Genomic DNA, 26,651 nt, shown 5'->3' on the forward strand with positions numbered 1-26,651 from the left:
TCTAATAGAAGTGGTATTTTATTAGTACTTTAATCAAAATAAACATTAAAAACATATTAAAAAAAAAAAGGCACCATCAAAAATGTAATGTATTCGTCCCTTTTTCGTCGACAGGGAAAACACGAATACATTACAAAAGTACAAATTTGGTCCAAGTCTACAAGTCATAAGATTTTGATTGAAATTTAGCTTTTTTTCTATTAGCTTCTGAATTCTTAGCTGCCATTCTCTTTTTTGTTAAAAATCGGATGTCATCATTCAGTTTAGCACTTAAATTTTTACCCATGACATTAAACAAAGCAAATGAAATTATTTGAAGAAAAGCTGACCAGGAGTGTCCTTCCTTGTACTTTACTCCCACAATGGCGATAATGGCAGAGTTTAAAATCTCCTGCATCCTGTCTATGAATGTGGCAACAAATGAAACTCTAGGATTTGGTGTGCCAAGTAAACTGTCTTTCTCTTCAGGAGATTAAAATTGGAGTGAGCATAAAGACAGGAGAGATAGAGAAGGTCGGATGGAGTCGACAACCCCCCTCTGCTCATTATGTCGATGAACTCTTTCAGGTCTACATGCTGATTGGTTTGGCTATCGAAGGTTATTGAGTCCGGAGGTGTGTCTGATGAACATTAACTCTTGGTATGATGTACAGCTGATCTTCTTCTTCAAAGAAAACCCAATATACCCGGCAACTAAGTAGAAAGAATCCATGAGCACAGCTTTTACCATGTCTCCATCCAGCAGAACTTTGAAGTAGTCAGACCTGAAAATTTAAAAAATTCAAATATTGTTGTGATATTATTATATTGTAAAAATAAGTAATACCTAAATAAAGAAGCTTACTATTAAAAAATATCTTATTTACCTGAGAATTTGACACGACTCAGAATACGAATATTTTTCTCTGCTTCCAGGATTTGTCTCACGCTGATGTAGTAGATACCTTCACTTAGTTGTCTGTACCAGCCAAACCTTCTTTCGATGGGATCAGACTGGAACATGCCGAGGAGTACATAGGAGAAGTCTTCATCTAGGAGAAGATACTCTACCAGATCTACTGCAGCAAAGAATGTCTGCTTTGTTGCTAGGAAGGTTTCTGAGGCCAGGTACTTTACTGTTTTGGCACTCGATGAGAAAGTCGACAAAATCTCTCAAGAAAGAGAGGCCAAGTTTGTTATTCTCAGAGATTGGTTCACGATGCTCATCTCTCTTTTCGTAGCCAACTCCAGGTGTCTTGACTTTTAGGATATTCCACATAGATCTGAGCTCACATTCTTCCACATGAGTGCGGTTGAAAGAAGGCAAGGTGAATATTATCTAGCTGTTGGTTTGGTGAAGAGGAGAACCATTTGCTCACGAATGAAAGAGAGCTTAGAAGGTCACTTAGGCTCAATCTCTGAGCTAACTAACTTGTTGAAAATGTCTTCCCAGGTCTCTGTTTGATTCAATTCTTCTTTTGCTCCCAGAAAGGAAGCCAAATTGATGGCTTGAATCACAGTGTTGACCTTGTCTTCTGAGGTGATGTGTGACACTGCCTTTTTGTCAATCAACACACCAGAGTGGTACATTTTGAATGACATATCTGTCTCAAACTTGATGCTGGCTACTACTTGGGGGCCCAATTTCTCATCATGGGATAGCTTCAAAAGGGCAACATTTGGTTTTGTGATGAGGATGAAGTATGATGGGAGTGTTTCCTTGGCCAATTTGTCAAAAAGTTCTTCTACAGAACTCATTTTATTGAACTGTTGAGCCCTACGTGACGTGGTCGCAGCTTGAGTTGGCTTTGATGACGCTTTAGGAGTTGAGAGGTAGTTGGGGCAGTTTGGCCATAGGAATGGTACTACATCTGGTTTGAGGTACCTGTAAAAGAAGGACAGTTATAAGCATACGCATCAAAAGTGAGAAGCTGTCTTACCTCTTTTTCAGAACCTTGCCAAGGGTCTGACTTCTTTTAGACTCACAGATGAAATCAGATTCGTCGAAATGCAGGGAACACAGCTTTGTACTTTTGGATGGTGCCTAATCTGTCTTCTTCAGATCTGTTTCTCTTGGAATGGCTCTCAGCAAGGCGGTATCCAGTCTGGGGTTTATCTCTTTGTTTGGCCACAGATGGATCGTAACACCAGACTGTTATGGCTCGTTGTCATATCCCGTTCTACACCCTGTAGCACAACACATTGTGGCATGATTGGAATTACAAAACACAATAAAAATGATATCCACAAAGTAATTAATAATTATTAGTTATTACTTATTATCTTACCAAAGACGTTGCATTGTTTTTTTTCAATGGAACCATGTTGACACGCGTATTTGAATTCATGTTTGTGCGTGCCCGGTCCTGCTTACAGGAGTCCTTGATATAGAATAAATAAGTGATAACTATGGATTGCTTAAGGGCGCTTTCGTCGCAGCATTTCATGTCAGCTATTGTCGTGGCCAGTACAGATTCAGGAGAGTACCTTCGTCCTTTTAGACTTAAAGAGTGAAGTTGTTCTGTAATAAAACTGATATGATTTTTCGAATGAAAGTTTTGATGATGTACTGATTCTTCTAATACCTCAATGGTATACTTTATGCTTGAAGCTACTTTGGGGTAATTATTTTTATTTCTTTAAATATGCTAAAATGCTATTGGTATCAGAATAACGGCTCAGACTCTTTGATAAACATATATACTTCGACAATAGTTATAGGAAGTTCTTTTGAAAAAATTGAGAAAGAGAGGTCATTATTAACATTTAAACCAAACAAAATGTAATGAAAAAGATCATGTGATGATAAGGCGAAAAATATAAAGAAATCTTCAGTATTTATTACATTAATGCCTATGGGTAAACACGATTTTTCAGGTATTTTTTATCTCATCTTATTGAAATAAACGTTCAATTTGAGAATTAAGACGAAGTATATCTTGCTCAAATCTGAAAAAATAACAATGCATTTTAAAATACATTGAAATGTTAATATGCTTTTTATAAAGTATAACCTTTCAGTAGAAGTAGATAAAGTTGTTGTCCGTTCAGGAAAAGTTTGTTTTCTCAAGTTGTTCTTTTTAACATCCGGCAATACTGCTGGAACAGCATCAGATTTTAATTTATATCGTTTAAGTGGACTATATATTTTTTGCCGAGTTGAATTTGTATCCGTTTTTTCATGAATAAAAGTGATATAGGAAAATGGTTGTTACAGATTCTTGAAAATTGGTTTGGCTCCTTGTTTTTTCTTCTGATGGAATTGACCATTACTTTAATAAGTTCAGGATCTTTTGGTAACTAATGAAAAAAAAAACCCTGATGTTTTTCTTCAAAAATGTATTCAGTTGCAGGAACTATAGCAAATGCATGCTTATCCTTTGTACCAATGTTTGGCTCCCTCCTTCAAAATAAATTAAAATAATATAATGCATTGGTCTACTTAATAATAAGTCCATTTTTGGTGGACCAAGGGGCAAAGTAGAACTATACCTCATTGCCCTATGGACCCTTCTCAATTGCCAGTATCGTTTGTCGTTGAGTCTTTAGGTCATTTTTAATGGAGTATTGGGCAAAGAGGAAAAGTAGAACTATGAAATCAAACTCCACAAAATTGAAGAAAAACGATACAGACAATAGGGAAGGGTCCATAGGACAATCCCTGGAGACATCCCAATATTTTTTATTCGAGTGTACGCATATAATTAATACGATGGACCAAGGGATTTAGAGTGTTTTTTTTTTTTTTTTTTTTTTTTTCAATTTTAAGTTGAGGCAACTTAAAAATTAAGATTTTTCTTATTTTTATACCGGCCCATATCAGGCGGAAATTAATTACATATCTACAAGAGTACAAGTTCTGTTATATAAATTTAGATGCATAAGAACACCAGTACCTAAAGATTTCACTGTAATATTGAAGAATATTGTATTTAATATGTTAAAAAATTAAAATTAATGTTTTTATAAAAATAATAAGTTAAAAAGTAGTTGTACCAAAGTACAAAAAACAACAACAAAACATATGCACTTATTATATTTATAATTACTCTGCGAATTATAATTGTTATTCTTTCTTTTTTTCAATTAACTATTCTTTATAAAACAATTTCTTTTTATTTCAATTGATCTAATATATTTAAAATTGACTTTTTAAAATTCGTGTTTAATAAAAATTAATTTTGGTCAACTTCTAGACAATTCCGGTAAAATATGGATATGGTTGGGTAAACTTTAGGAATTTGTCGAACAAATAGTAACATAAACATGCTTGCAAAATTTTGTTTCTAAATCAAAAATTTAGTTGGCTAAGAGACATAAATAAATAATTTATCTATGGCTACGAATACTTTTTTTGTAAGCTACAACTCTGTGTAAAAAAAAATCGAGTTTAAATACTTTTTAAAATTCGTCTTTAAAGAAAGTTAGTTTTCGTCAACTTCCAGATATTTTCAGTAAAATGCGGGAATGATCCAGGAAACTTTAGTACTTTGTCTATCAAATAATTTTTTTTGATCGACTGGCAATATTCATTATTGGACTTGCAAAATTGTGTTCACAATTTCTGATAAACAAAATATGAAATATAAAAGAGACGTCATGACGTTTTCTATAAAATTACATTCAATATAAAGTGTGATGTCATATTATAAGGTCTTATAACATACGAACACACTTCAGACTGGAGATATCTTAGCAAGGTCCTTAAATCATTAAAAGAAAGATCGGGGTTGAAAATAAATGAAGAAAAGACTCATGTCATGACGAATATGGAAGCACCAGAGAAACTATTCGAGGATTCATGTCTGGTAAAAGAGGCAACAATACTAGGAAATATCATCACAATGGAAAATGACCTAAAAAAAAATACTACAAAAATAGACAATAAAATGATTGAGTTAATGATTTTATCAATAAGAAAACATAAGCTCGAAATACTTGACAGAATCAAATATTGGAATACAACGATAGTTCCAAGGATAACCCATATTATGAGATGTATATCATATAACGAGGAATGTGCGAATAAATAGGATAAAATGGGCATTGCTTACGCGAATGTTCTAAAACACATAGGACATTGCAAATGGAGGAATGGGGTGGTGGTTTGGGTATGATAGATGTGATGCTTCATTGGAAACTTCTTCTATTCTCCTGGTATAAGAGAGCATTTCAGGTCAATTTTCCCTGGAAAAAGTATATTTATGTATCCTGTAAGGGAAACTTCATGTGCACTACAAATCAAACGCCATGGAAAGGCCTAGTAACAGAAACGAAGATCAAGAACATAAATTGGAAGATAATGGGAGCAAATGGACCACTTCATGGAAATACGGGGGTAAAAAGACACATATCTAGGAAATTTGGCACTAAAAAATATAAATGATGTGTTAAAATGCAATGAAACTACTCACCCTGCAATAGCGATACTGAAACATTCCCTTCAACCCGACCAGAAGACTTAAACCTATGAACGTGGTTATGAATGTTCCAAATCGCTCCATCACAAGAAGAATGTGTTTGCAAGATCCAAGTCCGGATGAGCTCCACATTTCTATGAAGGCTGCAATGGGAACGGGAAATACAAAAAAAATATATAAAAACAATATAGGACCCTATACTAACAACAAAACAAAGGCATACGAAGTACAGAATAGCATCGGGCCTCTACTTCACGCCGAGAGTATTTCACGATGAGCGGAGCCTCTGTTGTCACTGTAATGAGACCCGGACATTAGAGCACGACTTCAGGGAGTGCAGAAGAATAGAGGAAGTGGTGGGAGTTCTGGCGGAGGGTATTCTCCAAAATCTTGGGAGAGCACGAACTACTATACGGCTACTTGCCGGACAGCCAGAATGTAGCCTTGAGGATAGCGTCCAAAGCAGTTCCAAATTTTCGAAAAATGTTGGATCATATAATGGATGCCATATCTCAAGAAAAGTGGCCCAGGTTGCGGTGGGTGAATTTAATTTTAAAGAAGTCCTTAGCCGGGAAAAGTAATGAGTGTTTTATTAAGTCACATTGTTTATTTATATTTTATACAAATATTTTTTTCTAAGTAATTTTTCGGAACATTTCTAGAAATCAACCAATTTACCAATAATATCTAAGCAAGAGAGAATGAGAATTGTCACGACACCTCCTACAAAACAAACTACTTCATCGGGTGAAAGAGGAAGAAACAAAATGATTTATCACTTTTTTTGTGAGAACAGTTATTGTGATAAACTTTAGTAATCAAATTAACTACTTAGAATTAGTTCCATTCAACTGCTATGTTTTTATGACATTGGGATATCCATCATGTTCAAGGATCTCATCTCTTTAGAAAAGGTTCTTGCGTCTTACCCCATGGATATCATCTCATTTAATGGAAGTATGGGTCATTGTGCAAATGTCCTTTAAGTTTAACGTCCAAATCTGTTACTATATCAGACATTGGTTCAAATACCCATACGTCTCTCTATATCTTGTATGGAATCGTTGTATTCTTCGATAATAACTGAGGATATGTTTAATCAAGAGGAGTAATGCTAAAATGAAATGTACAGTGAGGAACAAAGAGACTTATCATCCTTCAACTGCATCTCTTCCATTGAAACTCCTTCCAAAGTCTACTCTATTGCGTCTAATAAAATTCTTAGAAAACACTTTCATTGATTTGAATTCTTAAATGTCATTGATGTCAACAAACAAACAACTAATATCTCTGATACTGAGTCCATTTATAAGGCTGTATTATTTATTTAATTCTAGACACTTCCTCCTCGCTTAAGATTTTATTATTACATGCAAGTCTCTTCTGTCATTGGAAGAAAGTAGAAGACGATCTTGGAGCATGAATTTAATGTAGTCCTCTTTTCTAGATATCTTTATCAGCAAAGCCGCAAAAAAATATACAACTCTCTTATTACCTATATATATATATGCATAAATAGTTCATGGGAACTCTTACATGGTAAATATGTTATAAATTATCGTTAATCATATAACTTTACTATATGAATTTCGTTTAACATATTTTAAAAGTTAGTGAGTCGGAAGTCATTTCTTGAATTACTAAATGACTTGTCATTATATTCAAATGTCACTCGATTTTTAAAATTTAGGATCTCCACATCAATATTCAATAAATAAATTACGGAAATGTATACAAGAAATATCATTTAAGTATTCATTGAGTTGACACAAAATAATAGATTATATTATTTGACAATTGTAAAGTATATTAATATGACAATAATAATTCAAATTATTTTTTTATTTATCAATTGTAAATGATGGTGCGATGCTAATGTGTATTTATTTATGTGCTTCATTGATTTAAGTTTAAATTTTTATTTTGTCTTAATTGTTTAGGCTAATAACATATTTGATAATTGAATAATTTACTAAGATTTGCACTTATTACAATTATATACTTTTAAATCTATAGATATGTAGTAAAAACTTAAGATTTTGTTGAATACTATCATTGATTAAAGGTTTATTCATAAGTATCTTTGCTTCGTTCCAGAATGCCGTAGTTTTTTTTTGAAGTAAATGATAATATTCAACAATATATAAAAAGAACTTATATATATATATATATATAAAAGAGTAAAAAATGAATAGTGGGGATTATAATGAGGATTGATTTCATTAGAAATATTGATAATTTTCTTAATGTTTGGTCATTATAGACGTTGCCAGCTGTAATATGTATAAAATATTTAAAATTTCTAATCATTTATTAATATTACTATATATAAAACTTATGGGGTAAATCAATTATTTAAGTGCTTCGTCTAACTATCATACTCTTGACGCGAACCTCCGTCAGATGGGACTTTTTGGTACATTTATGTCCGACTTTCCACTGAAAACCCTTTCGGAGTCAAAATTGACAATATGAGAGTTTTTGTATTTAAAAAACTGCTATCGTGATTGATGGTTTCAGTTGCCCATTCTCTCAACTTGATGTATCCCTTGTTTTTCTATAGCCTCTCCTGATATTTAGTTTTGAAAAGTTCAAGGGTAATATCTTGACACATATTTTCAACGATAGTAACACTTGGGAAGTGTGGCAATCTCTCTTTCAAAGGTTTAATGGTTATATCGATTGGATTCGAAATTTTATTGAATTAACATTATTTGTGATAAAAAGTGGATCATTCTTCTAAATATATTTTTCTTTTTAGACGGCAACATTTTTTTCCATCAATAACCTTAATATACTAATTGGTTAAATTGAAGTGCTTGGCGTAATATTCAATTATTTTAGATCACCTGAATTATATAAAAAAAAAAAATCACTTTAGAGATTATAGTGTTTGTGTTAAATAAGTAATCAGGACAGAACGTTGCTATTCTGTTCAGACCATAAGTTAGATAAGTGACATGCAATATAATTGGATTATGCTTAAGGTTTTCAGATGTTCAATGGAAAGCCCTGCTCCATTGTTAATGATACCCTTCATTCTTTCGTCTCTGAAATCGGAAGCAAGAACGTTGTTTATACATATTACAGCAACACTAATAATCCTTGTATACTTTCCAAATTAATGATATAAGGACGACCCAAAAAATGACCATCTAAAGCAGTGGTTGGAAACATAGGTATTTAAACTTCCTAGTAAAAGTTAAATTACCTATGTAACCGACCATTACATTTCAAAATTGCTGATGTGAAAAAAAAAAGATTATCGCAAGAAAACATGGGAGATATTTGAGGCAAAAGTTTATATAAATTCTTAAAAAATCAAACACCCTCCCCCCCTAAAAAAACAATCATGTCTTGCGGACGCCCCTACACTGGTTTGGTGTAAATTAATTTTACTATAAGTTCTTTTGGCGTAATGCTAAAAAAAGTTACCCGAAACCTGATCTAAAGGACCAACCACGACTGCAGTCGTGGATTGGCGCCGATACAGTTTTTTCCTCTAATGCAATTAACATGTTTTCGAAATAGAGTGGAATATTAAAGGAGACAATCATTTTGGTTATATAAGTAATAAAATTGGAAATATCAGAATTATAATTAATTATGTTACATATATACAGCTCTAAATTCCTCTTATGAATTCAGGTTTTAATGTGATGCTCTACTTTAAACTCATTCAAAACTTTGTTCCCATGATTTAAAAACGGCATGTCAAAAACCTAGAAGAATTTTCTGAACTTAATATATTTTTACTTAATTTTTTTTGGGGAAGTATATGTAATAACTAATAAGTTATCACATAAAACCATTTTTTATTTTAACATGCATAAAGGAAGATTATAAAATATCAAATTAGCATAAGATCTATTTTTTATTAGTACATTAAAAAAATTCATTTATGTTTTTATCAAACTTTAGTAAATATATGACATGAATATAAATTTTAATAATTTGTTTAGAATTTTGTTGGTCTCGACGATATCAATGAAGTTATTTTTGACGTTCTTCAAATATTGAATCCGATTCTTGGGAATAACAATTTTAAAATTAGGAAGAAATAATTTATATCATTTAACCATTTTACGATATAGCAATTAACCCTTACATTATTAATGATATGAACGAAAATTATTTAGTAAAAAAGTTTCGATGATTTAGGATCCGATAGATAAACGGCAATTTGTTAATCCATAGAATCAACTCTCTCCATGTCTTTCTTCAGAGCATTACCATTATAGGACAAAACACCGATGGGCAATGATCCACGCTGTGTCGTTTTCCTCTTATTTAAACATTTGATAAGCTTTTCATCTTTGACAAAGACAAAGTAAGATAGTGGCTTAATACTATTGTGAAACCACTCCTAGTTATACACCATTGATAAGACACGAGTTGGATTGAACATTTGCGTTTGCTTATGAAAGATGCAGAGTAACACTGAGGATTTTTTGGGAGTTATATGTGTAACTTCAAACATGTAATCCCTTGTTGAACTCAGATTTGAATTAAGGATATACAACCGAGTAATTCTTGGTATGTTCTTCACCGCGGTAGATTCTTGAACAGAACAAAAGAAACAGTAGTTTGTTCCGAGTTGCTCTCATGTTTAATTTTAATATTTTGTCAACTAAAATATATATTTTTCAACTATTAGGGTGCACCTATATCCAAGGAAATCTATATCTCGATGTAGTAATCAATCGTTTTCGTTCATCAGAATTCAGAAAATAAATTTTTACTCCAGAGAAATCGTAGTTTTGTCTAAGACAAGAAAATAATTATTCCTACAAATTTTTCTTAATATTTGACATACAATACTTTACATTGGGAGTCCATTAACTTGTGATTTTCTAAAAACTTGGCTAACAAAATTACAAGGCCAAATAACAAAATTGTACAAGCCTTGTCATAAATCTAGACTTTTTCTCCTTCATTATCGGCAAAAGATAATTAAAATAAAAGTTATATAATACAATTGAATGTTATTTAATATTAGAAAATTAAAATATAATTGTTATACTTATTTGTTGTTGTTAGATGCATAATATATTGTGGTTTTTTTGGTCTTGATGATGACGAAGGAATTTTTCTTTGATGTCCTACATAACATTGAATGCGATTCATGGCAAGGACAACTTTGTATTTAAGAGACTAATATGATTTCAATATTTAGAGGACATGGCAATTATATATTGTAATATCAAAGATCCATATCGTCTACTCTTCTCATGCCTTTATTGAAAGCAATGTGATTTTAGGACATTTATGATCCGGGAGTGGATCATTTTTTTTCAAATTCGAACATTTGTTAAATCATTCAACCTTGATAAAAACGGGAAAAGATAATAGATTAATATTGTATCCATTCTTTGCTATAAAAATTATTTATTAATATCATTATATTTAGAAATTATGAAATCATTCAACTATCCTCATAGTTAATACCAATTTTCCATTTGAGTATCATGTCCTTGACGTCAACCTTCGTCAGACATGATTTTTTTTGGTACATTTATGTATGACATCGCGTTGGAACCCCTCTCGGAATGAAATTTAACGATAGAATTGTTTTTTGTATGTTAAAAACTCTATTCGTGATTGATAGTTTATGGTGCCATTTTTCTAAATTTGATGTATCCCTATCCTCTACAAACATTAATTTTGAAAGGTTCAAGCGTAATATCTTGGCATAGATTTTCTACGATAGTAACCCTTGGGAGTAGTGATAATTTATCATTCAATGATTTATTGGTTACCTGGATTAGATTTAAATTGTGTTGAATAAACTTTATTTCATACAAAAGTGGAACATTCTTCAAAACCTCTTTAGTTTTATAGATTGCATCATAGTTTCCATACATAACATTCATATACTCTTTGACTGAATTGAAGTGCTTGGCGTGGTAGTCAATTGTTTTAGATCACCTGAATTAAAAAATATATATATTCACATCAGAGATGATAGTGTTTGTATTTTAAAAGAAATCAGGTCAGAGCTTTGCTATTCTGTTCAGCCTTTGAGCAAGACAAATGATATGCAACATAATTGGAAAATATTGTTTAAGGTTTTCGGTTACTTTAATACAATATGAAGCTCCGTTGGTAATGAAAACCTTCAGTCTTTCGCTTCTGAAATAAGAGGCAGGAACGTTGCTGATACTTTTTACAGTAACACTTGTAATCATTGGATACCTTCCAAATTAATGGGATAAGGACGACCCCAAAATTAACCATATAAAGCCATAAAAACCATAAAAAAACCAACACTGCAGTCATGGACCGCTGAAGTTTCAGTAGTTTCATCCAATGGAAGAAATATTTCCTTCCCCTCAATTTTTTAAAAATCTTGGTCAACACTACTTTACTTTGAGACTCCATTGACTAAGTGATGGGGAAGCGAGAGGGAATTATTTTTCCAGTGGGGATTTCCATAAACTTAACAAAATTTGGATGATTAACGATATGGAGTAGAATATTGCAGGATACAAGCATTTTGGTTATATCTTCTGTAAAATTGGAATGTTCATAATTGGAATTAATTATATGACTTGAATACAGTTTAAAATTCCTTTTGTGAATTTGGGTTTTACTGTGTTGTTCTACTTTGGACATCTTCTGGACTATAGTTCCATAATCAAAAAGATGGTATGCCAAAAATCTAGAATTCTTGTCGTAACTCCATATATTTTTACATAAATTATCAGCGATCAAATAATATTTATCAATTAATTTACCCTTTAAAAGCTATTATATAAATATTAAATGATTTTAAAATACAATATTGTGAATTAATTTTTATTTTAAACAAATTATACTTTTTTCAATGGAAAAATAACTAATATTGGGCTTGTAAGTATAATGAAAAGTGGCTTTGAATAAACACAATTGTTTTTTTTGTTTTTTTTTTTGAAAATATATGTATTAGTGACATTATAGTATAACTTTTTTTTTTAAATATACGTAAGGAGGATTACAAACTATCAAATTAACATAAGATCTATTTTTAACAAGTACAGTCAACAATTTCATTTATCTTTATATGAAATTCGAGTAAATATGTGACATGAATAAAAATTTCAATAACGTTTTTATAATTTTGTTTGTCTCACAAATGACAATGGAAATTAGTTATGGTGCACTTCGTAATATTGAATCCGATTCTTAGCAATAACAATTTTGCAATTAAGAAGAACTAAATTATGAATGGTATCAACGCAAATTATGTAACAAAAGCGTGTCGATGACTAAGGATTCGATAAATAAACTGTAAATAGCAGTTTCTTGTGCATAAGATCCACTCTACCCATACCTTTGTTCCAAGCATTACCATTATACATGAACTACTATATATATAGATGAGTGGAAATTTTATAAGTCAGCAACATCTCAGAAGCTCAGAATCTGTAGAATTAATTTTATATTAAATTTTATAACAGTACTTCTTATTAAAAAAAAAAGATGTCATCTACGTGAATAGTTCTATCTTGTAAAATTGGGAGAATTACTTGAGAAGATGTACCAGAGCATAAGTAGCTTCTTTTCATTGATTTCCTAGCAAAAATGGATGGTTTTGGAAGAAGCAATTTATGTACTGTTTTATATAATATTATTAAAAATTAAATCACTAAAAAAACTTTATTATACAATAACTATCAAACACAAACAACAAGAAATTTTAACAATATATTTAAGTTTTTAAAAATTGTATTATAAAAGTATAAAAAATAATCATCACTCTATTATACACAAATTTCCTAATTTGGTTAGGTTTTACAGTTTAAGATCAAATAATTAGAGACTATTTTGAACAGGCTATGTAAATAGTAGGTTTATTGTTGAATTAATATAATATTAACGTTTTTAAAATGACAATACGCTTCGTTTAATTGGACTCTATCCCGTTGTTCCGATCGTATATAATAGGTATACATATTTCTCAGAAGTTGGATTCTGAATTGGCTCCTAACTTGAAATATTGATGAAACAAATGACCTCTCTTTCTCAATTTTTTCAAAAGAACTTCCTATAACTATTGTCGAAGTATATATGTTTATCAAAGAGTCTGAGCCGTTATTCTGATACCAATAGCATTTTAGCATATTCAATCCAAATTCCAAAATCCAATTTCATGGAGTGTGACGTTTTCAAATCTACTGTAACGGATAAATAATGTCTAAGTCAATTATACGTAGTATATCTACATTAAATATTTTGCAGTACATACCATAGATAAATATATTTTTACCTCGATAGATATTATTACAGTAATGTAGATATTTACATATCCAATGTATCAGAGGAAGGAAAAAGTCCTTATATTGCAAGTCCAAGTCGAGTAGCAAGTCTTTGCTAGTTTCATTTAGTCCAGTTCAAGTCCTCAGAACATATTATGTATATGTACATTAAAAAGTACTTTATATTGAGTGCATAAATTAAAATGACTTTCAAGTACAAGTCGAGTAGCAGGTTGTCGTCTCTAAGTCAAGTTGCGAGTTTTTAAGTGTGTCCTTAATATTTTAAAACTGTGTGATTACTGATCTAAGAAATAACATAGTAGCCACGGGCATGGCGTGTGTATTATATGAGGGTTCATGTTAAGAATAAAAAAAAGAGTAGAAATATCACTGTTTTAGAGTATATGAGCAATGTTATTTTTAGAGGGTGTCATCTAGGCGACACTTATTTGAGCAATGATTTATTAGGACCAGTATCTTTTCAGTGACTTTTCATATAGTATACATTATAAGATGAATGACGTCATTATGAGACAAAAAGAACAAAATTGCTATTAATCGAATGATATTTTTCAGGATCCTACTCCACGTAGACCCATCGATCGAAGTGTTTAAACGCCATCATACCCAATAAGTTTTTTTAAAACTATTTCCTTCATAGAAACTTACGGAGTTGGGACAAAATCTGACAAGAGCCTCAGCTGATTCTACTAGACTTATCCCATAGGCTATATGATTATACACACCTCTTTGGAGAGTAACGACGTCTAATAATGACGTCATGTATCTTTTAATATATACTAATATGAAAAGTCGCTGAAATTAACCTCACTGAAAAGGACCTCGTCCCAATAAATCCTTGATAAAAAACGCCCGCTAATCATATAAATATATGTACATGATTAGAGATGTAAATTGTAAACATTTTCGGTATATGAAAATAAAATTTAGAACTCAGCTGTTATGATGTTTTATTAAATTTCCCAGTTAGAAGCTTTCAGATAAAGGAAAAAAACTCAAAACCAACTTCCTATCTAGCAATGATATAGATAGGAATTATTGCAATGCTGATTCTTAATTCTACTTCGAGTCCAAGGGGAACTTATAGTTATTACTCCCCAACAAATAATCAGCGTTACTCTCTCTCCTTTATAAGCACACATATACGAGGATACACTTTATACTTAGATGTTCTCTGTTCAAGATATAAGGATAACTATCTGTAGAAAACACAGTTTTGGTTCCGAAAAACAACAAACTTGGGCCCTAAAAAAATGCTTCGGTTTTTTTACCCTATACATAATTGTAATAGCTTACATCTAGATACTTTTTTTGTTTGTTTATTTTGATCAACTTGGATATTTTAGAGATGTATTAATGGGTTCATTTTTGACTATTTTAATACAAATTAGTAAAATATAAGTATTATGAGACAAATTGTAAAGTTCAAATACACACAGTATTATTACCTACTCATAAATTCATAATAGCCACGTGATTTTAATGGATCAAAATGAAATGATAGTATTCATAGTAGTTGTTAATTAAAATAACCAATGTTGTAATTAAATAATGCATTTTAAGACGGAGCAGTTGAAATTTGTATAATTTGCTTATAATAGTTACAACTTATACACAACCTATTTGATTAAGATTTATTTTGTTTGATTTGATAAACCCCAGGGAGGTGCACCCAGTTTAAAAAATGTTAATATAGTAGGCAACAACATATCTTTCTTTTTTTATAAAAGAAGTAACAATCAGACTATAGAAGTATATTTTTAAAAATCAATGAATTGCTTCAATTTCCATAATACAAAAAGTGACTTTTTTCAATAATTTTTTTTTAATAGTTTAAAATTTTCCAAATTCTTTGAATGCAAATAACTCCACAGATATTGATCCAGTAGAACTTAAATTGGTGTCATCAAAACAAGTGTCAAGAATAATCTATAAATTAAAGCAATTTGTACGAATCAGGAATTAGAACCGTCTTTTTTTCTAGAAAACCAACATATTAAAATCTTGGGAAACTCCACAAAACTTATTATAAAATCAGTTAATCATCCACAGTTACAAAATAATATATATAGTAAATTGAATTTTGCTACTTTTTGGTTAAAATAACTATCTTTTTAAAACCTCTCAATGAAAAGTTATTTCAAAAGAAAGACAAAAATGAAAAAAATCACCGGGTATTAAAATACTGAAGTTCATTTTATGGGCATTGGGGGGTGTCACCTACCTGATATTATCTTTTGAACTATGTACAACAAAACTTTAAATGTGTACTAACATTATAAAATAACAATAAAAGTTTTTTGATTTATAAAACTTGTTTGATTATTTAAAAAAAAAAGGTGATTATGTTACGGCACCCTGTATTTACTTAAGCATTTTAAGACATAGGATAATTATGGAACAGGGCACACACATATTTAAATTGTACTTTTGAGATAAATTTGGTAGTTATTGTTTGTTATTCTACCCCATTTGTAATGGGTGCGCATAAGCCTTTGCTTACAGGGTTCGAGTATTATATCTCTTAAGAATAAATTACTTAACACCTGGATATTCACTAGATATGTAACCTCGTTAATGGAGCCTTTGTAAATAAATAATTATTCTGTTAAATAACAATGTTAAAAGAGAAGAATTAATTTTTGTGAGTAATTGATGAATCTTGAAGGCGGAGATCCTATCACATTCTCTATTGGAAACCCTCATTTAGGATTTATTTTATATTTTAATTATTGAGGTTTTCATTTTATATGCATAAATTAAATAATATATAAATGAAGGAAGAAGGATCACGTAAATAAAAATTATGATTTAAATAATTAATCATGGAGCTGTGGGAAGGTGAAAGGTCTTGTGAGAGTGAAACTTGAAAGAGTGCTCGAAAAGCAATGATCAAGTATGATTTAATTTGGTCGAAGAAAGAGCTAATTTTTTATATTGAATTTCTTTTTTATTCCTTTTATATCAAATTAATAATCCCATATCTCCTTCATTAGTGTGCATAAAGTAATGAGAGAGTATCTATTAAATAACCATTATATTGTCATTTCAAGGCTTTCAATAAGTTTGATGGGTCCTGAACACACCTGCAAGGATGACTCATGAACGTTTTGGGCTAATAACTAAATAAATTAATGTAATAGACGATTAAAATGAATGAGCATGTAGCCTCCAAGCTTGCAGATCTAAAACCCTTGGATTACTATGTGTCTTGAAGAGAGAGTCCAATATACGTACAACTATAATTGTTGACTATTTACGGGTTTACATTCTCGAGGCTGCAACCAACCAACACGGACACTGTATATACACGGATTACATCTGGGTGCATTGTTGTAAAAGCATTATATTTGTTTTTATAAAAATTGTAAACAAAACTTTAAAAAACTATTTAATATTCCTTTTTTATGTCCAATTTTCGAATATTTACGAATGTAGTACTGTATTATTCATAAATGACTGAAAGTTTGAACAAAAACTATTTTTGAAAATGTGTGTTTTATAGAAATACACATAATTTGTATTAAGCAGTAGCAATACTATCCCTCAAAAATGGACTTTTCGCTTTAGAAAAAGGATATGCTAATTGTGTATACCGCACATCCATCTTATTATTTTTTATATGACAGTACCATTTTCGAATTAAGTAAAATTTAAAAATAAAGTTATGTCCAAATATAAAATTACTCATTTGTGTATAAAAATTTAAATTTTTGATGTCATTCTTAATATTTCTATTCTTGAGAATGGACCAATTAATTTCAAGTTTCCTTTTTTTTCATAGTTCCATCTAAAAATTTAAATAAAAATGTTATATAAATTGATAACATTTTGTATCAAGCTATCTTTATTTTGAATTCCAAAATATTATTATTGAAATAGAGTGCCACACTAAAATTAACTTCCCATGCATTATGTATTTTTAATCTATCATTTATCACAAGCTCAGTTACCTTTTTTTATATTTGAATGGGCTTGAAAATTGGAAATTTTATGCCCAACTGTCTGTATAACTATTCAATGTCTAGAAACAGATTCGATAACAAATTTTGAAGTTTGCATTTCCATAACATTCTGAGTTAGATTTAAAAGATAATTTTATTTAAAATACAATCATTGATTGTTACTTTGTAAAAAGAGTTTATCACCCAATTTATTCCATTTCAGAACAGTTCTTATGATGAAGCAATTATAGAATATTTTGGAATAAACGGGTGCATCCAGTCGTTGTAATCGTTTTTTTGGTAGGGGGGAGGGAAGGACTAAAAAAAACTTCTAATAATTTCCACCATAAAGGGTAAAATAAATTCAAAATTCTGGCGATAATTTTGATGATTTAAAATTAGCTGATCAACCAAAAACCATCTTAAGACATTCACTAGACGATTTTTTTTTCCATTTACTTTTTCATTTCACAACTATTCTACTCTAATAATAGCATTTAGTTCGTCAAAAAGGAATATAAAAAGTACGGATTTTATGTGTAGAGGAAACCTTGTTCTAGTAAACAGCATGGATTAGCCTGCAATAAGGCTGATCCAACCCTAAGTGTGCTGCAAGCTAGGTCATTAAGACTTCTAATTTGAATATAATCAATTTTCAAGCCCATTATCGAACCTATAATTTTATTTTTTTATCTCTAAAATTCTAAAAATTGGCAAAACTATTGCAAAGATCAGTTAAGATTTCCTGCTATCAGATAAATCATATTTTTCCAAGTTATATTATTTTAAAATCTGCTATATCTTGTCAAAAATTAGCTAGCCCGGCAACACTGTATGGGACGACTTTAATGTATTATTCGGGTGTGTCCTTGATATTAGGACGGGAATGTCCAAAATTTGGCATGAAGTATACCTCACATAATAAAACATTCCATCTATTTTCTTCAGGAGAACCAATGACTAAGTCCAGTTTTCTTTTTACGGATTCCTATACTTTTTCTCTATTTTATAATGCATAGGTTTTTGATTTATCAACTTTTCTTTGGTCAAATGGACTTTCCCCTAAAAGAGTCAGTGACTGATTTAAAGTATCCGTTTTAATATTTTTACACTCGACGTGGAATGAATGACCCACGTATAGATCTAACTACGTGCCCACTCACTGAAACTTCTAACATCATATTTCATTTGCATCAGATAAGGAGATCATTAAAATGACAATGACATTTTATAAAAGGAGAGAAGACACGCCAAAGGGGTTCTGTAATGTAGTAGAGTTATAAGGAGATTAAAAACACACGACATGAAGTTAAGTATGTCTAATACAGATGCTTTTATAATAGAAGAAACGAAATCTTTGATTTAAAAATAAATATATTTTTTTCATCAACATAGAACAAAATAAATACTTATTTGTGAGAGAGATTTTCTTTCTTTTTTGATATAAATATATGTTTGTGGTATTTTCATATACTTTATATGCGATAGACTGCCGTGCATGAGAACTCCCTCAATACTCATTTTTCATGTTATATTACTCCTTCTTTTCCTTAGAGTTTCATATATATATATATAGATTCTTGGCATTATCTTGGGAATGTTCTTTGTATATTTTTTTTTAAATATAAATATTTTTTAAACTTGCTTCACCCCCCTCCAAAAATATTTGTATATCAAGGCTGGGACGGTACAAACAGTGGTACACCCTTCACGGTTCGGCACGGCATAATAAAGTGGGTTTTTAATAGGACTAATGTATTTTTCAGGTTTTTTCGATATTTTATTCCTTTATAATTTCTAACAATAATTTCAGAAATAAATTATTTCTAAACATACTTAACTTCTCTAAAACCAAGTTGATATATAATCTAATCGGGTCATTTAATACTATTATTTATAAAATTTCACAAAGATGAGCTTTTCTTTATTTAATTCTATTAAACAAGACCGATTAGCAGTCAAAACATCCCCAGCTATCATATTATCATTTTGCTTGATACAAGTGTACCTATAGTTGCAATGTATTGTATAGCTAACTCGACAACATTGTGACATTTATTTAAATTATCCCTCTCTCGTACCACTGGGGTTTCATTAACTGACATGTATTCTATATATTTTGTAAGTCGTTATTTCTTTTTTCTATAAACAAATTTAGAAATTATTTCTTATATAGAAGGATAGTTATGGATTCAAATCTTATCTCACTATCTAAATCTATAATTTAAAAAAAGTAATGAAAATATCCAAATATTTAAGATGCAGTAATATATTTACGTACCGCACCGAAGGTAAAAACTTACCGAACCACGGTAAACTCCGTACTGTACCAGCCCAAAATATATGTATATATTCAACCAATAAACGTTGCTTTTATAAATACTTTAAAAAGATAAAAGGAATGGAAAATTAGTTCCATCACAATAATTGAGTTGGAGAGTTTCACAAAGATAATTGCAATAAAAAAAAACAAAAAAAACAACTACATACAACATTGATTTATTCACATATATAAAATCAATTACTATGTAGGTTTTTCAGATGTCAAATTGTTTACTTTATCACCTCTACCAAGTGGGGATCTAAAACATGGAGAAGCATTGAATTACGATTTTATCCCGTTTTTGAAACCAAAGGACAGCTGAAATAAAAATAAACAATTTTTGTTGTTATCTCATGTCGAGATGTGTATAAATGTCGGAGTAACAACCAAAAAGGCAACGTGTGTGCCTATTTTAAATTACCTATAACATCAAGAAGTCCATTACAGCCTTTTAGAGCCAAGAAGAATCAAAACATCTCCAGCAACAATATGTCTTACTTTTGGTCATCTTCCATGTGACTCCCTCTAGTACTGACCTTTTTCCCTTGGCCTTGGCAGGTTGAGGAGTTATACAGGAGAATGTCTGCTGCAACTCTCATTCAAATTTGGGTTCCCTCCGAGTTGCCATCATGACATTGTGGTATGCCATGGACACGGTATTTATAGTCAAAAGCTGTCAGTCTGTTCGCCGGGGTATTGAAGATGTTATTTCATACAAATGAGGAAACATTGAATAATCCATATAGCTAAATATAGAACTTAAATTTAACACAAATTGATTTTGTCTTGATTCCATTTAAATCAAGTTTTTCGTAATTTACTTATGCTACTGCAAGTTTAAGAAGTAGCTAAATACCAACTGATTTGAGAATCCCCTCCTCTTTTTGGAGGAGAACAGTATTGAGATTTAAAACAAAGATTTCACTTTGATATTTCTCAAGAGGAGGTGATTTAACTAAAAAAATATTCACTATATTATATTGTCAACAAAATGAAATCTTAAAAATTTTACTCTTTTAAAAATCTTTCAATCCCATACTTAATTCTATCAGTACTTGACACGTTGACTACGAACCTGTGATCCATTTCCCAAAAAATGCAAAATAAAGTTAACAAACCACCCTCATTTTAAGGGTTTTGTTTGAAGAGGAATAAAGATTTGTTCTTTTTAACTTTTTTAAAATTTAAAAAGTCATAGATAGTAATAAAAATCTAGTGTATTTTTAAGCTCACTCGTTTTTTTTGGAATTGATAATCTGATTTATTCAATTTTCTTCTCCTCAGCTGTTATACTTAGTATGTAACTCCTGAGTAGTGAATTTCCTTTTCGACTACAATTGATAATATTAAGAAACTGATTAAACGCGTGGGTACTCATAAAAGAAAGAGAGTAAAGTAGAGATTTGTTGCAGAGTTGTTATTGTAAGTCATTATCGGACTCAGAGTAGAATTGACATCAGAGTAATTCTTGCTAATGTCCTTGTTTATTTATTTTTTCCCCTCTTCCTTTGTCACAGCTACTTGTAGCTGACCTTAAGAAACATCATGACAGGCAAGCTATTCTACTCTAAAACATTTAATATTATTATTATAATATCAACTAATATGCATTAATATAAATATTATACGTATAATTTATATATTTCCCCCTTCCTGCGACAGAAGAAAAATGTAGGGAGATTAAAGAGAAAAGAGTTGATGGATGAGCCCTCGCTTATCCCTCCCTTTTCGAAAATTCTGGTTGATCGTAGATGGACTATGTTAACATAAGAGTAAAAAAACTATCAATTAGTGTAAAGTAGAAAAACATATATACACTAAGTAATTTTATAATATACATTTTTCCCCACCGTCCATCCTTTCCTGTATACATTTGTCCGTCCATTCTCCAGATCCAAGCCGGGTTCTCCTATCTATGAAGTATACAAGAATACGGATCGATTGCTACATATATTTTTCGAAACCACCTGGGATCCCCTTCGCTCTGTACCGGATCACATAGAGTATTGAGAGAACACTTTCCTCTAAATCATTTTTCAAATGGTCAGGGTTACCTTGTAGATTTTAGGTTTACTTTTTTTAAACATACCCATTATACGCACGAATTTCATCACTCAATACAGGGTCGACGCGATATTTTAAACACATTTCAAAAAATTTACAAAACATGTCTTAAAATCTTTAATAACTTATTAAATTCAAAAACTATTTAAAAGGTGAGGCTTCTGGCTTCGAATTCTAAACAAAACTCTCAGTGGCGATGACCTTCTCCAGCCTGGACCTGAACCTGTTGCAGGGACCTCAGCTTGGTCCTGGGCAACTTGTTAAAAATCACGATCATGCAATGCTTGAACTCGGCCACCGTGTTACACAGGATTCTGTTAGTTTCCCGTTCAACTACAGCCTTCAGCTATAAGTCACAGGGATTACAGCCAGGGCTGGCGTATTTCTCAAAGTTCTTGGGCACATCTTAGACTTAAAAAAAGAGACAAATGTCCCTGATTGTCTTCACTGTGTTCCTCAGCATGCAGGCACCCTTCATGATGTTACAGTCCTTAAAACTAGTCGAATCATAATAACTGCAGTTACTATTTTCAACTGGTTGGACGGATTAAAGTCATCTGATTCCATTCTTGTCAACACCTTGTGTTGTCAGATATTGACCCAATATATGTACATTTTGATTGGTTTTTAATCGTATCTCTTATTTAAGGATACTAAATATAACGTACATATTATTATAAAAGATTGAGCTATTTACTGACCTATTATAGAAATTATAGAAAGGAAACTGATTAGGATATTTGTTTACCTTTGTGCAAATTATATACATACAGAGTTTGTTGTAAAAAAAATGTAAATATTAACTGAATAAGGAAGTAATATTAGGGTTTTACAGAAACCAATCAGAAGGAAGAATCAATAGAAAAGTAGAAAAACCTTTTCAATATGGTGTATAATTCACTATGCAACAAAATAATGGTATTGGAATGCAGCAGGTTGAAACCCACATTTATTATTGGTATTTAAGCCGTAGAATGCGAAAATGAAAATTAAAACTTTAGCCTTTAAAGCCTTTAAAAAATCAAGTTTTAAGGGTATAGCCAAGGTGAATAGAAATACAAGGTTAGACCATCATGTAATGGGGGTTGCTAGAACTTTCAGTTTATTTTATGAAAATTCCTTAATTAATATTAAAAACTAAATTGACCAAAACACAATCAAAATCGATCTTTTTTAAAGCCATTTAAAAAAAAATTGAAATGTTAAGTAACTTCAAGCTAGTATATAAACTACTTGAAGAAAAAATGAAAATATAATCGCTTCTAAAAAAGGTCCATCCTTCGTTTTACTCGATTTTATTAGTGGTTATCTACATTTTTTATTCATTTTAATCAAGATAAATTAATAAATACTTCATTTGTCAAATGCTGTATGTTTGTATCAATTTGTTATTTACTTTGATTTTCATCATCTTTCATATCCAAATATGGCACTGAATTGTAGCTATACCTTAATCACTTGATTTAAAAAAGAGGCTTTAAAGGCCAAAACTGCAGAGGTTGAAAATTTTAATGGTCATTGCCGTGTTCTACGACTTTAATAACAATATTAAATGTGGGTTTCAACCAGCGCTCAAAAAGGCTGCTGTATGATGGTGTAACGTATCATTCAGAAAGAGGATATTCACGCTCGAGCAACAGAGATATCAAGGAGTCGACTTGGTTCACTCCCAAGTCTACAATTTTTTTTTAAATATGTCATTGAGTAGGTGTTGTGTCTTGACGAGGGAGAGACACAATCTTATTTATAAGGTGGAGAGATCCAGGATGACCGAGAGACACGAGGAGAAGAATTCACGTGGAGGAATAATGTAACACTGTTTATAAGATCATGTGTCTTCTAACTATACTCTAATATATTTACAAAAGACGAGACTATTTATAATACGTAAAACACAGTACTTATAATACATAGACGAATATACAAGAAGATAAAAATATGTAAGGAAATATTAAATACATAACAGTAGGATAATTGCTATGGATTAAGCACCGGAAAGATATTCAACACGGTAACCATGATAATTTGAAGAATGTCTTACAGAAGATCAGCTTAATTGTCATGTTGTTTAATTAAATCAGCTATAAACAGCTGGAGACGAAATAGACATAGAAATAAACAAGGATATAGGTTAGAATGACTCTGATGTCGAAACTTAAATTCTATTTTGAGTCCAGCAATGGCGTTTTCTCTTTTTTGTTCAAACAATACTGAATCAAAACCAATCTTGACCCAAAATTCTTCAAATTGTAAGGGTTATCATGTCCTTTTTCGGTCTCTTTATTCCTACATATCGGCAGTTATTGCATTTTATACAACTCTAATAGCATGTATTCCTAGAGCTTTCTAAGCACGAACACTTGAGTGCCTTTTCTAAATATGAACTTGAAAAAATAAATAAATATATATTTACTAACAATTATAATAGTTTACAAAAATACAAAAAAACTTCCTAGTTCACGAAAAACAATATCTATTCTTTCCTTCTACTTCCCCCCTTATTCCCTCCATACTCCTTTAGTTGGTTTCTACTTTACTCTTTATTTGCGCTTTTTCATTATGAACAGTTTTTTTTCCTTCTTCAAATAAGGAGAACATAAATGCTTGAAAATAAAAATCGATATCCATTAACTTTACCCTTTTTTAATAGGATTACCATAGCTTTAAATATAAAAAAAGGTCAATTTTATCATTTAACTTCTAAATGTCTATCATATAAATATTCAGATCTTAGTAAAAATTGCTTTGAGTACACCAGTTAAATGTTAAGGAAGAGAAAGGAGAATTGTTTTTTAGTGAAATCACTAAATTATTTGCTCCAATCTAATAAATACCATGATATTTTTTATTCATTCTTGTGATTGTTAGTTCTATGGGTTCTTTATGATTATTTGTTGAATCAATTTCGATTAATAATAACTATTTTACTTTTTGGAAGAAGAAAAGTTAATTTTATGCATTCTAATTAAGTCAGAGAGCCATTCTATTCCATTAAAACTATCCGAAAGTCTATCAGAAATGTATCTAAAAAAATTGAACGTTATTATCACAAAAAGTTTGGAAAATATTGTTTTTCTTCCTATATTTGTTTATGAAGTTCATGTTCTAAAACATTTTGGATGAACATAAGAAATAAATAGATATTCATGACGTCATCAAGGGTTAATTATTCTTATTTTTTTAAACCAAAATATCATTGTCTCAGTGAAAAATAGTACATAATATATGTTTTGTAGTATCTTGTTTTATCAAACATTGCACACCAAAATGTAAACCTAGTTGAAGTGATAGTTGTTGAACAAAAAGAAGGAGCATTATTTCGGGTTATCTATATTAAGAAAGAAAAGTTGGTCTGTTGTCTGTCTGTCTGTATGAAAAGCAATCACGAAATGCACTGTATATAGTATACTGATGTGTATTATTTCATATTTTGCTATAAAAAATGTACGCATAGTCGTATTAATGAACTATTTCAGGCCTGTGCAAATAACATCAACCATTTATTCAGGGATCACTGTATACAGTGATCCCTGGTGTATATCATATACATATTTTGATCTAAGAAATAACAATGCAGTCACATTGATGAAATATGTTAGGCGTGTGCAAGTAGCATCGAATATGTAAAAATATTTTTTTTTGTTATTGTTATTGCTCTGTAAAGTACCCTCAAAAAATTTTGGAACATGATATTTATTGGGGTTTGGGAGATTGTGTTTATTTTTATCCAAAAGTTGTGTTAATAGAATTATATCAGTTGATTGTTTACCTTTTAAATGCCTTATTATTCAAGTTTCTAGGATAAATATTAATGAAAATTTGGCAAAAAATGCAGGAAGGCGCTCGTTTAGCAATTCTGAAAAAGTAAATACCCTTAATGTCTGGCGAAACACCGACTGGAGGTTCAGGATTAAGGTCAACAATGGTAAATACATCAGTGATAGTCAAAGAAGCGGAAGGCCGATCAAATTAAAGACTCAAACGACAAAAAACTTTTTTGAAAAATCCGAAGATGACGATGGCGGACATGGCGAAGAATCGGTCGGCGAGCCGTTCCACGGTGGTCAATGCCATAAAAAAAGCTCGTGGCAAGTCTCTCCGACCCTTGCTTACTCAATAAAAATAACCATTACAATTTGATCCCTGTAAAAAGCTTTAAAATGAGCCATAGAGTTTGCTTTAATAAATATTAAATCATTAATTGCTAAAAAATTAACTATTGACTGTCCATTACATGTGGAAAAATTAAGAGCTATAATGATAAGCGCAGCTGCTCCATATTCAGCACATTCTATAAAAATTCCTCCGTCATCATCTTCGTCGTGGGCATGGGCCGGAAATATTTTCAAATTTGTTCTTTCGAGTTCCGTACAATATTTCAAGTCAATGATAGGAAGACGTCGTCGTTTTTTATTAACTTTTACTGATGTTTAGACTTTTTTTTTAATATTATAAAAGGTTATTTTACTTCAAGACATTAAATATGAACTATAATGTTCATTTATGTTTTTTTAAACGTAATTGTCTTGTTACTTTTTATTTATATAATTTACTTTTTATGTTTATGTGTATTGTAGAATAGAAAAAAAATTCTTTTAACAAAAAAAAAAAAAAAAAAAATGAAAAAAATGAGCTGAAGTATTACGAAAAACTAATTTTGTTT

The 26,651-nt window shown here is 30.7% G+C and overlaps 3 long non-coding RNA genes across 3 annotated transcripts in view; 1 reads left to right on the forward strand and 2 right to left on the reverse strand.

Moving 5' to 3' along the window:
* LOC121131822 (uncharacterized) overlaps positions 1-26,651 on the forward strand; it is a 114,016-nt gene that overhangs the window by 4,853 nt on the left and 82,512 nt on the right. The gene's annotated exons all lie outside the window — the stretch shown is intronic.
* LOC121131823 (uncharacterized) lies at positions 1,915-7,362 on the reverse strand. The gene is made up of 5 exons (XR_011784305.1): positions 5,605-7,362; positions 5,394-5,542; positions 3,135-3,382; positions 2,994-3,075; positions 1,915-2,928 (listed from the first exon to the last, which is right to left on the reverse strand). It is a non-coding gene; the product is annotated as an uncharacterized lncRNA (long non-coding RNA).
* Positions 9,174-10,442, reverse strand: LOC139907594 (uncharacterized). Its single transcript, XR_011784306.1, has 3 exons — positions 10,423-10,442; positions 10,216-10,330; positions 9,174-10,163 (listed from the first exon to the last, which is right to left on the reverse strand). It is a non-coding gene; the product is annotated as an uncharacterized lncRNA (long non-coding RNA).

Source organism: Lepeophtheirus salmonis, chromosome 1, assembly GCF_016086655.4.
Source record: "Lepeophtheirus salmonis chromosome 1, UVic_Lsal_1.4, whole genome shotgun sequence".
NCBI classification, from domain to species: Eukaryota; Metazoa; Arthropoda; class Copepoda; order Siphonostomatoida; family Caligidae; genus Lepeophtheirus; species Lepeophtheirus salmonis.